This window comes from Hemitrygon akajei, chromosome 28, assembly GCF_048418815.1.
Source record: "Hemitrygon akajei chromosome 28, sHemAka1.3, whole genome shotgun sequence".
NCBI classification, from domain to species: Eukaryota; Metazoa; Chordata; class Chondrichthyes; order Myliobatiformes; family Dasyatidae; genus Hemitrygon; species Hemitrygon akajei.
The window spans coordinates 22,231,955-22,248,904 of NC_133151.1; the positions used below are offsets into that span (position 1 = coordinate 22,231,955).

At 44.0% G+C, this 16,950-nt stretch overlaps 3 non-coding genes across 3 annotated transcripts; 1 reads left to right on the plus strand and 2 right to left on the minus strand.

Annotated features, from left to right (window-relative positions):
• The first annotated feature begins 11,691 nt into the window (after positions 1 to 11,691).
• Positions 11,692 to 11,763, plus strand: trnag-ccc (transfer RNA glycine (anticodon CCC)). The gene has a single exon. It is a non-coding gene; the product is annotated as a tRNA-Gly (tRNA).
• Positions 11,764 to 13,601: 1,838 nt separating this feature from the next.
• trnan-guu (transfer RNA asparagine (anticodon GUU)) lies at positions 13,602 to 13,675 on the minus strand. Its single transcript has one exon. It is a non-coding gene; the product is annotated as a tRNA-Asn (tRNA).
• A 118-nt stretch (positions 13,676 to 13,793) lies between these two features.
• On the minus strand, positions 13,794 to 13,865 carry trnam-cau (transfer RNA methionine (anticodon CAU)). The gene has a single exon. It is a non-coding gene; the product is annotated as a tRNA-Met (tRNA).
• Between the last annotated feature and the right edge of the window lie 3,085 nt (positions 13,866 to 16,950).

Below are 16,950 nucleotides of genomic sequence, written 5' to 3' on the forward strand. Positions count from 1 at the left end.
TGTTATCATTTCAGATTATTTCTCTTGGGCCCAGCAAATACTAGACTAGGCAAATACCAAAATTCGGCATGGACTAGAAGGGCCGAGATGGCCTGTTTCCGTGCTGTAATTGTTATATGGTTATATGGTTTGTTACGGACTCAGCAACAATAAATATATGAGAGAGTCAGGTTTTTGATAACAAATAAAACGTTTATTAAAACACTGAAAAACAAACCCCCAAAAGTAAACAAATCACTAACGTAACCGGAAATCAGCTGCTGTGCGGCAGCTTAAACAGTTCTTAAAGCAATGAAGCTGAAACAGTTCTTAAAGCGATGTTGCAAAAACAGTTCTTCAAAGTAGTATTGCAAAAATTTAAATTCTCTTTCACGTCGTCTTGTGCGATTCCCAGTCGAACCACACTTTTCCCACAAAGAATTTACGAAGAAGAAAAATGAAACGGCTTAAAGGCACTGACCTTTCCGTTACAACACTGTACTCAATCCTTTCTGCTATTCGCAGGGATTAACACGAGCACAGTCAACGAATTCCGTCCGAATAAGGATCAAACAAGGTCGAACCTGTTTCACCGTCAAAATCGACTTTCCTCGATCTTTTAACTCCCGAACTCCGATCTTCAATCCCCACTGATTCTCAACTAGCAGTATTATAAAGAAACTGCTGGCAATGACCTTATAAACTTTAGGCATTAAATAAAACGACATCTTTCAACTAAACTGCGTCATAACATTAAATCACGCAGTGGCATGAAGTCAACATGGCAAATCCAGCCACGAACTGCCCCACCTCACAGGGAGGGGTCCTTCTTTTATACCCTGTAAAAAAAAACCTGTCACATGACCTCTACTGGCGGGAAAATGACGTCACTCCATCACAACAAGACCATTACCTCAAGTCCAGTATAGCTTCAACACCTGTCACGTGACAAGTACACCACTGTCACGTGTCACAGGTACTTAACAGGTTAAATACCTCCTATTACAAAGAAGGCACGGCAGCGCTCTACGTGTCATCTAAATGTTTGACAGACTTCAACAGATGTATGGTGGAGAGTACATTGACTGGTGGCTTGTGGACCTGACATGGAACCACCCATGCCCTTGTACGGAAAAGCCCACAGAACATAATGGATAGAGCCCTGTTCAGCACAGGTAGAGGCCTCCCTACCGCTGAGCACATCTACCCAGAATGCAGTACCCCGACCATGCAAGTCATGCCCTCTTCACACAGTTCCATCAGGAAGGAGGTAACACATCAGCAGGTCCATTACCCTCAACCATCAGATTCTTGAAAAAGAACGGTTAACTTGATTTACCGAACACTGAGCTGTACCCAGTACCTATAGACTCACTTTCAAGACTGATTATTTCATGTTCTTAACTTTCATTGATTATTTATTTGTTGTCAATATTTTGTTCGTTTTCTTTTTACTGTATTTGCGTAGTTTATAGTCTCGTGCACATTGTTTGTTTGCTGTGTTTGTTGAGTGCAGTCTTTCATCGATTCTCTTGTGTTTCCTGATGTTTACTGTGAATCTTCATGTGTTGAAGTGTATATAGTTCAGTATTAAATATAGTTTAATCTTTAAATTTTGAACTTTGTTCGCTATTATATTCTGACGCCATGCTGTTCTCCAGTACAACAAAGATTATTTGCAAGGAAGGTGGAATCTTTGATACCTTTTCCGGGTACATCTCAACCCTACAGTGCTAAGACTGACTGATCAGGACATTTTAATCCAAGCATCCTACAGTGGTTAGATAATTACGGAAGTGCTGTTTGGACAAGTCCAATATTTAAATTGGACTCCCATTTACCCATTACATTACAAAACACTTGTTATTTCAAAAGTATCTTTCCAATGGCCCTCACAATCAAAATCAATATGTCAAAATATGTCAGTGGAGAGCGGCTAGTGAGTGAGTAGGCCACTGAAGGAGTGTAGCTTTGAGGCTTTGGCTCGAGAGGTTTTGGCAGCTTTGGCAGTTGGATTGTTCAACCAAGTTAATCAAGATTTGATTAGCTCAGACTCAGCAGAAAGCCGTTGATTGGGCAATCGAAAATTAAAAGCTGAAACAAATAAAAAGAGGAGTAGCTCAAGCAGAGCGGCCAGTGAGTGAGTGGGCCAGTGAAGGAGTGGGGCATTGAGGAATTGGCTCGAGAGACTTCGGCGAGAAGAGGCGGAGGACTAGTTTGCCCACAGTGAGGTAAGGCCAGGTAAGTTTCTTTAATTAATTTAATTAACCTAGGAGTTGGTAATGAAGGCAGTAGATAGGGAAGTCCAGTGCTCCGATTGTAGGATGTGGGAAGACAGAGACAGCACAATTGTCTCTGAGACTTACACCTGAAAAAGGTGCATCTAGCTGCAGCTCCTGTCAAACGGAGTTACGGAACTGGAGTTGGAGCGGGATGAACTTTGGATCATCTGGGAGGCAGAGGAAGTAATAGATCGGTGTTTCAGAGAGACAGTCACCCCTAAAAATCAGGAGACAGGTAACTGGGTGACTGTCAGGAGAGAGAAGGGGAACAGACAGGAAGAGCAAAGCCTCCCTGTGGCCGTTCCTACCAACAATAAGTATACGGTTTTGGATACTGTTGTTGGGAAGGACCTACCTGGGACATGTTGTAGTAGTCGCGTCTCTGGCACCGATTCTGGACCCTTAGCTCAGAAAGGAAGGAGGGAAAAGAGGAGAGCAGTAGTGATAGGGGATTCGATAGTTAGGGGCACAGATAAAAGGTTTTATAAGAGAGATCGAGAATCTAGGATGGTCTCTCTGGTTCCACGATCCACGATATGTCGTATCGAGTTCTGGGTATTCTCAGGAGAGAGCGTGAGCAGCCAGATGTCATGGTCCACGTGGGGATAAATGACATAGATAGGAGTAGGGATGAGGTGCTGAAGAAGGGATATAGAGAGTTAGGAAAGAAGTTAAAAAGTATGACCTTAAGGGTAGACATCTCAGGATTGCTGCCTGTGCTACGAGACAGAGAAGGCAGGAACAGGAAGGTATGGCAGATGAATGCATGGCTGAATAGTTGGGTCAGGGGGCAGGGGTTCAGACTTCTGGATCATTGAGATCTCTTCTAGGGAAGGTCTGACCTCTACAAAAAGGACGGGCTGCACCTGAAATGGAAACGGACCAGTAACCTTGCGGGCAGGTTTGCTAGAGCTCTTGGGAAGGGTTTAAACTAGGTCAGCAGGGGGTGGGAATCAGAATGTGAGTGTAGAGATTAGGGTAGAAGGACAAGGGCATGATGCAATGTGTTCCGAGTTGGTGAGGAAGCACAGACAGGGGACAAACACAAATGTAGCCAGTTAGAGGGGTTGAAATGTGTCTATTTCAACGCTAGGAGTATTAGGAATTAAGGATATGAACTTACAGCATGGATCAGTACGTGGAACTACGATGTTGTGGCCGTCACTGAAACTTGGCTGGAGGAAGGGCAGGATTGTCTGATGCAGGTCCCGGGGTTTAGGTGTTTTGAAAGGAATAGGATGGGAGGTAGAAAAGGGGAGGGCGAGTAGCATTCCTGGTCAGGGATAGTATCACGGCTATAGAAAGGGAGGACGCTGTAGAGGGAGTGTCAACTGAGTCTCTGTAGGGTGGAAGTCAGAAATAGGAAGGGATAAATCACTGTGCTGGGAGTAGACTATAGCCCTCCAAGAAGCCCTCGGGACACCGAGGAGTGGATAAGCAGGCAGAATTTAGAATGGCGCAGAAAATACAGGGTTGTCGTTATGGGTGATTTCAACTTGGCTCATATTGACTGCCACCTCCTGACTGCAAGGGAACAGATGGGGCTGAAGCAGGTGTGTTCAAGAAGGATTCCTGACAGAGTATGTGGACTGACCGACGAGAGGAGAGGCAATACTGGATCCCGTTCTGGGCAATGAATCTGGTCAGGTGCAGACCTCTTGCTGGTGGAGCTTTTTGGTGAGAATGACCACAGCACTCTTAGCTTCAGCATAGCTATGGAAAAGGATTAAAAAAAACTAGACAAAATGGAAAAGAGCTTAACTGGTGAAGGGCTAACTATGAAGGGATGCGGCAGGAACTTGCGAGAGTAAATTGGAAGTAGATGTTTAAGGGTGAACGCACAGAAGTAATGTGGACGAAGTTTAGGGACTACTTGTGCTGGGTTCAGGATAGGTTTGTCCTACTGAGACAAGAAAAAAAAAGTAGGAAAAGGGAACCTTGGCTGACGAAGCACATGAGGCAACTCGTCAAGAGAAAGAAGGAAGCATATGTTAGATATAAGAATCAGGGAGCGTGGGGGTGGGGGGTGTTGCTTATGAGAAATATAGGGTAGTCAAGAAGGAGTTTAAGAAAGGTCTTAGGAGAGCTCGAAGGGGCCATGAGAAGGCCTTGGCATGTAGGGTTAAGGAGAGCCCCAAGGCGTTCTATGCGTATGTGAAGAATAGAAGAATGACAAGAATGAAGATTTGGCCACTAAAGAATAAAGAAGGCCACATGTGTCGGGCGGCGGTGGAGGTTGGGAAGGTTATAAATGAATACTTTGCTTCAGCATTCACAAGTGAAAAGGACATTGATCAGGGTGAGGGCGAAATAGAACAGGCCTGTGTGCTGGACAATGTGGAGATTGAGGAAGAAGAAGTGCTGGATCTTCTTAAACACATCAAAGTGGCTAAGGCCCCAGGGCCGGATATGATATATCCCAGGTTGCTGTGAGAATTGAGAGAAGAGATCGCTGGATCAGCAGCTATGATCTTTGAATCCTCTTTGGCTGCAGGGGAGGTGCCGGTGGATTGGAGAATACCAAATGTAGTTCCCTTGTTTAAGAAAGGTAATAGGGAGAATCCTGGGAACTATAGACCGGTGAGTTTCACGTTGGTGGTCTGCAAACTACTGAAAAGGATTCTTAAGGTTGGGATATACGAGCATTTGGAGAAGTACAGTCTACTCAAGGATAGTCAACATGACTTTGTGAAGGGAAGGTCGTACTTCACGAGCCTAATTGAATTTTCTGAAGAGGTAATAAAATAAATTGATGAGGGTAGGGCGGTAGATGTGGTCTATATGGAGTTTAGCAAGGCTTTTGACAATGCCCCCCCCTCCCCACGATATGCTTACACAGAGAGTCATGAGGCATGGGATCAGTGGAACCCTGGCTGTTTAGATAAAACAAACTGGCTTACAGGAAGAAAGCAGAGGGGTAGCAGTGAAAGGAAAATATTTTGCCTGGAGTTCAGTGACTAGTGGAGTGCCGCAAGTTACTGTCTTGGGAACCCTGCTCTTTGTGATTTTTATAAATGACCTGGATGAAGAGGCGGAAGGATGGGCGAGTAAGTTTGCGGATGACACGAAGATTGGAGGAGTTCTGGATGGAGCTGTAAGTTGTTGGAGGTTACAAGAGGATATAGACAGGATACAGAGTTGGGCAGAAAAGAGGCAGATGGATTTCAATCCGGATAAGTGTGAGGTGATGCATTTTGGAAGGGCAAACGAGAAGGCTGAGTACACGGTTAATGGTCGGTTACTTAAGAGTGTGGATGAACAGAGTGTTTCAAATCCGTACTTCACTCAACGTCGCTGCACAAGCTGATAGGATGTTCAAGAAGGCCTTTGGGATGCCAGACTTCATTAATAGGGGGACTGAGTTCAAAAGTAGAGAGGTCATGTTGCAACTCTACAAATCGCTGGTGAGACCGCACTTAGAGGATTGTGCTCAGTTCTGGTCAGCTCATTATAGAAAGGATGTGGAAGCCATCGAAAGGTGCAGCGGAGATTTACCAGGATGTTGCCTGGATTGGAAAAGAAGTCTTATGAGGCAAGGTTAGCAAAGCTAGCTTTTCTCTGGAGCGCAGAAGGATGGGAAGGGACTTAACAGATGTCTTCAAGATTATGAGAGGGATAGATAGGGTGGATGGCCTGGACCTGTTTCCCAGGGCATGAAAACCACTAGAGGGAAGTTTAGGGGAAACATCAGGATAAGTTTTTTTTACACAGAGTGTTGTGGGTGCCTGGAATGACTTGCCAGTGATAGTGGTGGAGGTTGAAACATTAGGAGAATTTAATAACCTCTTGGACAGATGCATTGATGAAAGAAAAAATGGAGTGTTGCGGGGTAGTGTGGGTTTAGTACATCTTTTTAGAGGATTATATGGTTCGGCACAACTTTGGGGCCCGAAGAGCCTGTAATATGCTGTAGTACTCTAGTGTCTAGTTCCAGTGCCTAAAAGTCCTGAGCAGCATATTGTGTATTCTGAAAGAGGAAGCAGTTTTGTTGCTAAATCAGCTTTTAGGATTCCTCCCTAGAAGTTAAATTCAAATTACAAATTTTACTGTCCGCCAATGAGCAATTTTCCTGACTGTCCATTCCCCTTTGAAATGTCGGCATTTCATATCAGGAATAGAATTGCATACAAATCTATATAGAAATGCATACATTCCCGACCAAACCCAGTCTACAACTGGCCAGTGTGGAAGCTGAGTTTCTCTAATATCAGTTCCAGGAAAAACAATGAAACACCAAACGAAAACACAAACAAGACAAAACACAAAAGACAACCCTTGCACTGTCTTCTTTCAGCGCCTTCCACAAGCAACCGCAAAACTTAGAACAAGTAGTTAATTCCCACGATGACAAACATTTACACAGTTTCCAAACAACGAAGGAGAAGAAATCGGGCTGTTTGGTGGGACCCCTCAATACTGATACAATCTCTGAAAACAACTCCTTCCTTCCTTCCTCTCTCTCTCTCTCTCTCTCTCTCTCTCTCTCTCTCTCTCTCTCTCTCTCTCTCTCTCTCTCTCTCTCTCTCTCTCTCTCTCTCTCTCTCTCTCTCTCTCTCTCTCTCTCTCTCTCTCCCCCTCTGTCACACGCACACACGCGCGCGCACACACACACACACAGACACAAACAAGTCACTTCCATGTGAACTCACACGTGGACACATTTTACAGAATCATAACATACAGACATTCACACTTTAAACCATTCCAGAAAATTGTTTTCTCTTAGGGGTTAAACCCTTGCTAAAATAAATCAGTAACAATCCGGTAACACCGAAGAAATGAGTTACTCCAAGCTTTTAGAGCAACGGAATGTTGGAACTTATTCGTCTTGCACAAGTAAACAAGCTTAAAGCATGAAATAACCATATTAACCAAAATTTCAACTTATTCTGTCGCTTCGGTAACTCCAATCTCTGATTTGTGTTGTCATTTGCATTCCATGAAAGTCGCCTGTACAGTTTCGAACAGAACGCCCCACATGAGCACATCTGAACCCACAGTTTGAGTCTCCAACAACGGCTCCCCTCATTGGGAAAAAGCGCATTCGGGCGCGGCGTCAATTCTCTTCTGCAATCTCTCTACTGGTTTCTGCCCTGACCTGCATTTCCCCACACCTGCATTTTCTCGAAACCAAACACGCGAGCTGCCTGTAGAGTATTCTTAAAGTTCAAACCTAGCTCCTAACCTCCCCCATGATCCAATGATTTTCCAAAGAACCCTTGTCTCAGTATGCGTCGTGTCTCTGGGATCAAACAGTTCCAACATTTTATTTTAAATTAGTCAGCGCTATGAGGCACCACTGTTCTTAATCATCTATGTTTGGGTGATGGGTGTAAATGATTGCGATCTAATTTTGATCCACACATCCCTTGGAACAGTATCCACGGTGGAGACACAAATACACCACGGTGCTCTCCTTCCCTCTCCAAACATTTACGTATCTCATGTGTTGGGTGCCCGCTGTTTTTGCACATAATTGTCTGTACCGCACTTTTAATTACTCACTTATTCTGTGTTACTTGCAAAGCGGAGTGGATATTCCGATGCAAGCACAGTATAATCAAGTTCCTGTGAGTAGCAGTAACTTAGTCTCTTAAAAGACTCTATTGTATCCACCTCCACCACCTTTGGCAGCAGCCCATTTCAAGCACTCACCACGCTCTGCGTAAAAAACTTGCCCCTGACATCTCCAAAAAGTTCAACCTTCTCTATTTCAGTAACAATCATCTTCCTTGATCAATACTGGGATATTAATAACCCTATGGATTGCCCCCACCCAATTTTCTTAATCATTCCCCAAACACCTCCAAGTTTAATATCCTGTCAACACTGTCACAAGATGACCTCCAGTAAATCTCTTACAGAACCTTCACCAATTTCCTCACCACAGCCTGTGCCCTTTCCTACTTAATAAGATCTCTCAGAGAGTGATAGTTCTCAAACTCTCCCAAACACCTTATCACACTTCTAAGTGTGTCTGTGCACTCCTCAATCCACCATGGTCCAGCTTTCCTCCTATTAATGCTATTTTTAACAGGGGACACTTGCACAACAGTTTGATGAATGATGTGACATAATCATTCATTGCAGAATTGCACTACCCTCAATGTTCAGCCCCGATAGACGTTCATCAAGTAAAACCTCTCCCAGTTTGTTTTACCAACATTCCAACTCCCAAAAACAGACTCCTGTCCCCAATGTAACTGCAAACACAAGCTTATAAATATAGGAAAATAACCACTCCCCAATGATTATAGGAGAAGCGCTGTCGACGTTTCGGGCCGAGATTCTTCGTCAGGACACAGGTCTTGGCCCGAAACGTCGACAGCGCTTCTATAGATGCTGCCTGGCCTGTTGTGTTCCACCAGCATTTTGTGTGTGATGCTTGTATTTCCAGCATCTGCAGATTTCCTTGTGTTTACTCCCCAATGTTTCATCACCCATGACATACCGTAACTCACTCACTCCAGCCAGAATGCTTGAAAGTGGAGTTAAATCTACAGCAGTTTCTAAACTATTATAAACATTAAATCTCATATTTTTCCCATCATTAAGGCACAATGATTGGAAACACCTAAAAATCCTTCTACAAACAAACCATTCCATGAATGATCCCACAGTGAACTATGTGCAGTGAAACACTGCAACAACATGCAGCGTCTTCTTAATCTTGCATCCCAATAAATGAAATTGAATCTCTTCTATCGAAATCTCCACCAGAACACCTGTTCTAACACCTTTGATACCTCTATTTTCAGTAGACAACAGAGATACTATTTTATTTTTAACAAAATAAAGCCTTCAAATACAATGTATTGTCATTATTGGCAGTGATCCTATGTGCACTGAAATACCCATACCATACAAACCTTAGTGAGTTGGAGCTACAGATACTTTCCGTCAAATTAATCAAAAGCTTTCCTCAAGAGTTTTACCCCTTTAATACCCCTAACTGTTGAAACAAATACATCTACTACAAGAGCCTCAGACACTTTATTTACATCCACAACTCATTGTCTGATCTCTTTCCTTATTAAACTTGCAACACCACCCCCTCTACCAACTAACCCAACACATCTGATTACAATATAATCCTGCAAAGGAAAACATAAATGTGGTAACATCCAGGTTTCCTGAATAGATATGATATTTGGTGAATTTGATAAATCCAAAATAAACTTCTTAATAATCTTGACGATCAGACTTCTCACATTCCACTACAATATTCTTAATCCCATTATGTATCTGCAGGAGACTGAAATAGATGCCCCACCTATCAAAGCATAATTTACAGTTTTGCACATACCACCAGTTATACATAGATACTTCTCAGCAGCTTTCACAATAATTTTAATTTTCTCAGTACGACTAGATAACTGAGCAGTACAATTCACCACATCCTTTATAAACATCCCAAACTTCATTCTATCAACTAGTAAAGTATCTTTAGTAATGGACCTGTGATGAGACATATAGCCACTCAATTCACATTCTGTTCTCCAACTGGTAATATATGATCAACATTTGGTTTTGCAAGGCCTCAGCATAAGACACACCTGTCTGTACTTTAACCTGTTCAACCAGCTGCCTTCTTAAGCACCTCACATCCTTATAAACTGCACTATGTTCTCCTCGCAATTACAACTATTAAACTTTACAGCTTCACAATCTTCATACTTGTGTTTCCCACCACACTCACTACAATTTAGTTTCCCATGAAACACTGCCACAATATGCAGCGTCTTCTTAATTTTGCCTCCCAATAAATGAAATTGAACCTCTTCTATCAAAATCTCCACCAGAACACCTGTTCTAACACCTTTGATACCTCTATTTTCATTAGACAACAGAGATACTATTTTATTTTTAACAAAATAAAGTCTTCAAATATGATGTATTGTTACAGTTTCTTATCTTAAAGATTGGCACATCACCTCCTCTTAAGGTTTGAGCACAATCTACATTCCCTAAAGCAGATTTCAACTGTGTTGCTAATTTCAAACGAGAAAACAGGCAGACGCTGGACATCCAGACAACACAAAATGTCGGAGAAACTCAGGACTGATGAATGGTATCGGCCCGGAATATAACAATATAACAATTACAGCACGGAAACCGGCCATCTCGGCCCTTCTAGTCCGTGCCGAACGCTTACTCACACCTCGTCCCATCTACCTGCACTCAGCCCGTAACGTCCATTCCTTTCCTGTCCGTATACCTATCCATCTTTTTTTGTAAATGGCAAAATCGAACCTGCCTCTACCACTTCTACAAGAAGCTCGTTCTACACAGCTACCACTCTCTGAGTAAATAAGCTCCCCCTCGTGTTGCCCCTAAACTTTTGCCCCTTAACTGTCTCCTCTTGTTTGAATCTCCCCTACTCTCAATGGAAAAACGCCTATCCACGTCATCTCTATCGATCCCCCCTATAATTTTAAATACCTCTGTCAAGTCCCCCCTCAACCTTCTACGCTCCAAAGAATAAAGACCTAACTTGCTCAACCTTTCTCTTTAATTTAGGTGCTGAAACCCAGGTAACATTGTAGTAAATCTCCTCTGTACTCTCTCTATTTTGTTGACATATTTCCTATAATGTCGACTAAACTCTTTTCCGTAGGTGCTGGCTGGCCTGTTGAATTCCTCCAGCATTTTGTGTGTCGACATGTAATACTTCAGAGTGAAGGATTTGGTCACCGAGTGTAACGCCGAAAGGCGTTGAGGTACAGCCACTTTGAGGCAAAACTGAAAAGAAAACGCTGAACAGAACGTCCCTTGTTCTCGGGAACCTCTCCAGTTCCGGGCTATTTGCACACTAGATTGTCCCATCTTCTAATCCCGTCTTCATTTGAAACAGGAAAATGGTCCCCCAGTCGGTGAATTGAACCCCAGTCTCCTGCGTGACAGGCGGGGATTGAACTAACGAGGAATAAACAAGAGTGTGAAATCTCATACGGATATCAGGGCTTAGGAGAGTTCATAAAGTCACTCTGATGTTTGTTCGTTGAGTGTCGAGCTGGCGTTTTGTACTCATCCCGTCCTTACTGTGTGACTGGAGGGGTCTCAGCATTCTTCAGCGATTCTGTCATTTACTGAGTTCAAGGACTGGGCAAAGGAAGGGTTCCCATTAGCGTCCAACTGCGTGTTGCTTGAACGGATATTTATAATCAGCATTTGTTTCCCACTTTCTGATATGTGAAGTAGAAAACCATTTGTAGCCCTTCGAATCTCTCGGGTCGATTCTCCCTTCACTCGGATCTCAGGAGCTGTTTCTCCGGTCTGTCGGAATGTCGCGGCATCTACTGGTCAGAATAGGAACTGCAACAGAGTGAGGAATGATCCTTTAGAAAACAGCTCAGAAACTGGTAATCAAGTTACACAATCTTGTAGCACAAGAGAACATTCAGTAACGCCATCTCGTTTGTATCACGGTGCGATGGTGGTATAGAGGTGAGCATAGCTGCTTCCCAAGCAGTTGACCCGGGTTCGATTCCCGGACATCGCAGTTTGTACACTTTTAGCACTATGAACTTCTTAGAATTCATGGGCAATTTGCGGTGAATGAAATTCACTCCAATGGATCAGATGGAGCTCTCACGTACGATGGTGGTGATCCCTCATGTTGGATGAGCCAGGACCCCAAACTGAATGTGATCAAAGACACAACGCGCCCCGGATATTCTCTCGTTCCGCAGAAGGTTCAAAAGCCTGAAAGCACAATTCACAGTCTCAGGGACAGTTTCAGTCCCACTGCTGTGTCTATTGAATGGTTTCCCGTAAGATAGGACGGACGTTTGATCTCACAATCCACCTCGGTATGAAGCTGCACCTTATTTACCTGCCCCGTGCTTTCCCTGTCGCTGTTACACTTTATTCTGCAATTTGTTATTGCTTCACCTTGTTCTCTCCCAATACACTGTGTAATGATTTGATCTCTATGAACAGTGAGGATGAGAAGCGTTTCACTGTATTTCGGTATATGTTACTGAAACACGTAGAACAGATTCAATCTCCACTGAGCCCGTTGCGGTAGCAGTAGGGAGCGCAGGCCTCCGGACAGCGCAGAGTTTCCCAGCTGGTAATGAAAAGCAGCAGAAAAAAAGAGCTGAGATCACAGAGGGGGAGCAGTGAGAGAGGGTTTCACTGAACGCTCATCGATGGGAAGATTCACACTTCTTCAGAGTAGGCATCCCCTACTGACATCAATGGATCTGTGTTGAGAGGGTGAACGGCTTTCAGTTCCTCGGCATACACATCAACGAGGATCTCTCGAGGTCTGTGATGCACCATCAATAACTGTCGGAGACGTGAGGCGAGAAATAGGCTTTTATTGGCTGGAAGAAAGAACAGGCAGCAAATGACCACAACACAACATCCTGGAGACTGAGGCCGGGGCTGTGTCTCCAATCGCCTTTATACCGGGGTCAGTGGGAGGAGCCACGGTCTGTGGTAGGATCCACAGGAGCAGTCAGCGGGGGGGGGGGGGGGGGGCGGGCGTGCCCAGACAGGTATATGTAGTTCACCCCAGTCTGTACCTACCGGCTGCGTGGTGAAAAAGGCACAGCAGCGCCTCTTTTACCTCAGACGGTTGAAGACATTTAATAAGGATCCCCAAATCCTAAAGACGTTCTACAGGGGACCATCCTGACTGGCTGCATCACTGCCTGGGGTGGGGACTGTAATTCCCTCAATCGTAGGACTTTGCAGAGAGTGGTGCGGGCATGTTAGGACACCTGTAAATGTGAACTTCCCACTATCCAGGATATTTACAAAGACAGGTGTGTAAAAAGGACCTGAAGGATCGTTGGGGACCCGAGCCACCCGAATCTCAAACTGTTCCCGCTGCTGCCATCCGGGAAAGAGTACGGCAGCGTAAAAGCCGGGACCAACAGGCTCCGGGACAGCTTCTTCCACCAGGCCATCAGACCGATTAATTCACGCTGATACAATCGTATTTCGATGTTATATTGATTGTCCTGTTGTACATACTATTTATTACATATAAATTACATAAGTTGTACTTTACACATTTAGACGGAGACGTAACGTATTTTTTTTTATTCCTCACGTATGTAAAGGACGTAATTAATAAAGTCTATTCAATTCAAATCCACGGAAGAGACTTCACAGTGTAGCAGTCGAATCACAGACGGGAATATGTGCAGATGCTGGAAATCCAAGCAACATACACAAAATGCTGAAGGAACTCAGCAGGCCAGGCTGCTTCGTGTTCCTGAAGAAGGGTTTCGACCTGAAAAATCGACTGTGTACTTTATTCCATAGATGCTGTTGCATATGTTCTCTTGTACGAGAGAGAGAGGAAAAAAGCTATTGAACCACTAGCGTCCCTGGGTGGGCTCGAACCACCAACCTTTCGGTTAACAGCCGAACGCGCTCACCGATTGCGCCACAGAGACGACTATTTAAAAGGGTACCAATAAATGACAAATTTCAATTGAATTGCGATTTCTTGTTATAGCTGCAAAAGTATTTTAAAACACAAAGGTAAATACTTACTACCGCCAACAGAGAACATAGCAGAGGATGGTTTCGATCCATCGACCTCTGGGTTATGGGCCCAGCACGCTTCCGCTGCGCCACTCTGCTACAAGAATTAAACCCAATTGTTGAGCTATGAATGCTACGCTTTTTTGTGTGTATCTATTTATATATGTATGTATGCGCTTATGTTTCTGTATCTGTACATGTCATTGTCTGGTTCTGTGTCTGTACATGTCTGGGTCTGGTTCTGTGTCTGTATATGTCTGGGTCCGTTCCGTCTTTTTCCTGTTTCATACCCGCGTACTTCACTTTCTTTTGTGGATTCCCTGTTTCTCCTCTTTCTCGTTTTCTCCACCTTCCCTACTCTCTGACCCGCCCAGTAAAGGCCCAGGTCTTAACTCTCCCGCGTAGGACGGTGTAAAGGCAGTTTCGCAGTTGCTTATCCCATGGCCATCTGAGTTACTCCAGCATTTTGTGTGTTGCTCGGAATTTCGCCATCTGGGACTTCCCGCCGATTTTTCAATTCACTGTCACCAACCTGGAGATGCCGGGGGTTGAATCCCGGACATCATACATGACAGCATTCGATCTCTCATTGAAATATATACTGATGTCAAATGTGCTGTAAATCCTCTTTCTGAGTCACCGATCACAAAGAGCGAACATTGAAAACAGAAGTCGGAGGGGATATCCAGCTTCTCCATCCTGCTCCGCCATTCAATCCGATCCTGCCTCGATTTCTCGGACTTCCTGTAATGCCCCCTCCCCCTTTCACCATTTCTCATTTACTTTTCCCTCTCTCACCTTATCTCCTTTTGCCTGCCCATCGCCTCCCTCTGGTGCTCCTCCTCCGTTTGGTTTCTTCCATGGCCTTCTGTCCTCTCCTATCAGACTCCCTCTTTTCCAGTCCTGTATCTCTTTCGCCAAACAACTTCCCAACTGTTTGCTTTACCCCAGCCCCTCCCGGTTTCAACTATCACTTTGCTTCTCCCTTTACTCCTCCCACCTTTTAATTCTACCACTCATCTTCTTTTTCCCTCCAGTCCCGCTGAAAGGTCTCGGCCCGAAACCTCGACAGTTCTCTTTTCCATAGATGCTGCCGGGCCTGCTGAGTTCCTCCAGCATTCTGTGTGTGTCGATCCGTGTCTTCTATCTCACTTTCCAAAACAGTGAATCTGCTTCCTTATAACATATTCCCAAATCTTTGATTAAATAGCTATTCTGAGAAATGTTCTTACATTGTAAAAATAAAATTGGAATTGATTAATTTAAGGAGAGCTATCAACACATACCAAAACAAGCCACAAAAAATGTAATTTAAGGGCCTTTTTGATTAAAGAAATTTTCTTCCCCCCCCCCCCCCCCCCCCCGAGAGCTAAACTCTTGATTTGAGTTGTTTGGTCAGGGAATGAGTTCCCAAACATTAAATTGATATTATATCTGCTGGTGAATCTATTTCCCGAAGAGACTAAGATCCTTTAACATCTGCCAGACGATGCTGAGGATGTTCTACGAGGCTGTGGTGGCCAGTTATCATGTTTGCTGTTGTGTTCGGGGGCAGCTGGCTGAGGGTAGCAGACACCAAACAGAATCAACAAACTCATTCGTACGGCCAGTGATGTTGTGGGGATGGAACTGGACACTCTGACAGTTGTGTCTAAAAAGACGATGCTGTCCAAGTTGCATGCCACCTCGGACAATGTCTCCAATCCACTCCATAATCTACTGGTTAGGCACAGGAGTACATTCAGCCAGAGACTCATTCCACCGAGATGTAACACTGAGCATCATAGGAAGTCATTCCTGCCTGTGGACATCAAACTTTACAACTCGTCCCTCGGAGTGTCAGACACCCTGAGCCAATACGCTGGTCCTGGACTAATTTCCACTTGGCATAATTTACTTATTATTATTTAATTATTTATGGTTTATATTGCTATATTTCTACACTATTCTTGGTTGGTGCGACTGTAACAAAACCCAATTTCCCTCAGGATCAATAAAGTATATCTGTTTGTCCGTTTGAATCTCACGCGCGCGTACGCGCACGCGCACACACACACACACACACACACACACACGCACACACACACACACACACACACACACACACACACACAAACACACACACACACACACACACACACAAACACACACACACACACACACACACACACACACACACACACACACACACACACACCCGGGATATTGAAGAAGACAAGGCCTGGAAATACCTCAGAGGAATTGTCTAAATATTAGTTGCACGTGGACATTAATAAATTAGCGATGGTCATGACCTCCTGGCAGCGTGTTATGCCTCTGGAGAGACGGCGCTCTAGAAGACAACAACGTAAGAAACACTGGAAGCATTGTGAGGTCGTTAATCTGTCACTGAAGTGGAGTTATAGGAGTGAGTTGGCAAACTCTGCACAAGAAATGAAATGAAAGAAGTGAGAAGGAATTCTATGATAAAAGCCGAGTGAGAGCACAGTGTGGATGGTGAGGGATGAGGGAGTAGGTATAAATTCCTCAGTTTTATCATTTCAGATTATTTCTCCTGGGCCCAGCAAATACTAGACTAGGCAAATACCAAAATTCGGCATGGACTAGAAGGGCCGAGATGGCCTGTTTCCGTGCTGTAATTGTTATATGGTTATATGGTTTGTTACGGACTCAGCAACAATAAATATATGAGAGAGTCAGGTTTTTGATAACAAATAAAACGTTTATTAAAACACTGAAAAACAAACCCCCAAAAGTAAACAAATCACTAACGTAACCGGAAATCAGCTGCTGTGCGGCAGCTTAAACAGTTCTTAAAGCAATGAAGCTGAAACAGTTCTTAAAGCGATGTTGCAAAAACAGTTCTTCAAAGTAGTATTGCAAAAATTTAAATTCTCTTTCACGTCGTCTTGTGCGATTCCCAGTCGAACCACACTTTTCCCACAAAGAATTTACGAAGAAGAAAAATGAAACGGCTTAAAGGCACTGACCTTTCCTTTACAACACTGTACTCAATCCTTTCTGCTATTCGCAGGGATTAACACGAGCACAGTCAACGAATTCCGTCCGAATAAGGATCAAACATGTTCGAACCTGTTTCACCGTCAAAATCGACTTTCCTCGATCTTTTAACTCCCGAACTCCGATCTTCAATCCCCACTGATTCTCAACTAGCAGTATTATA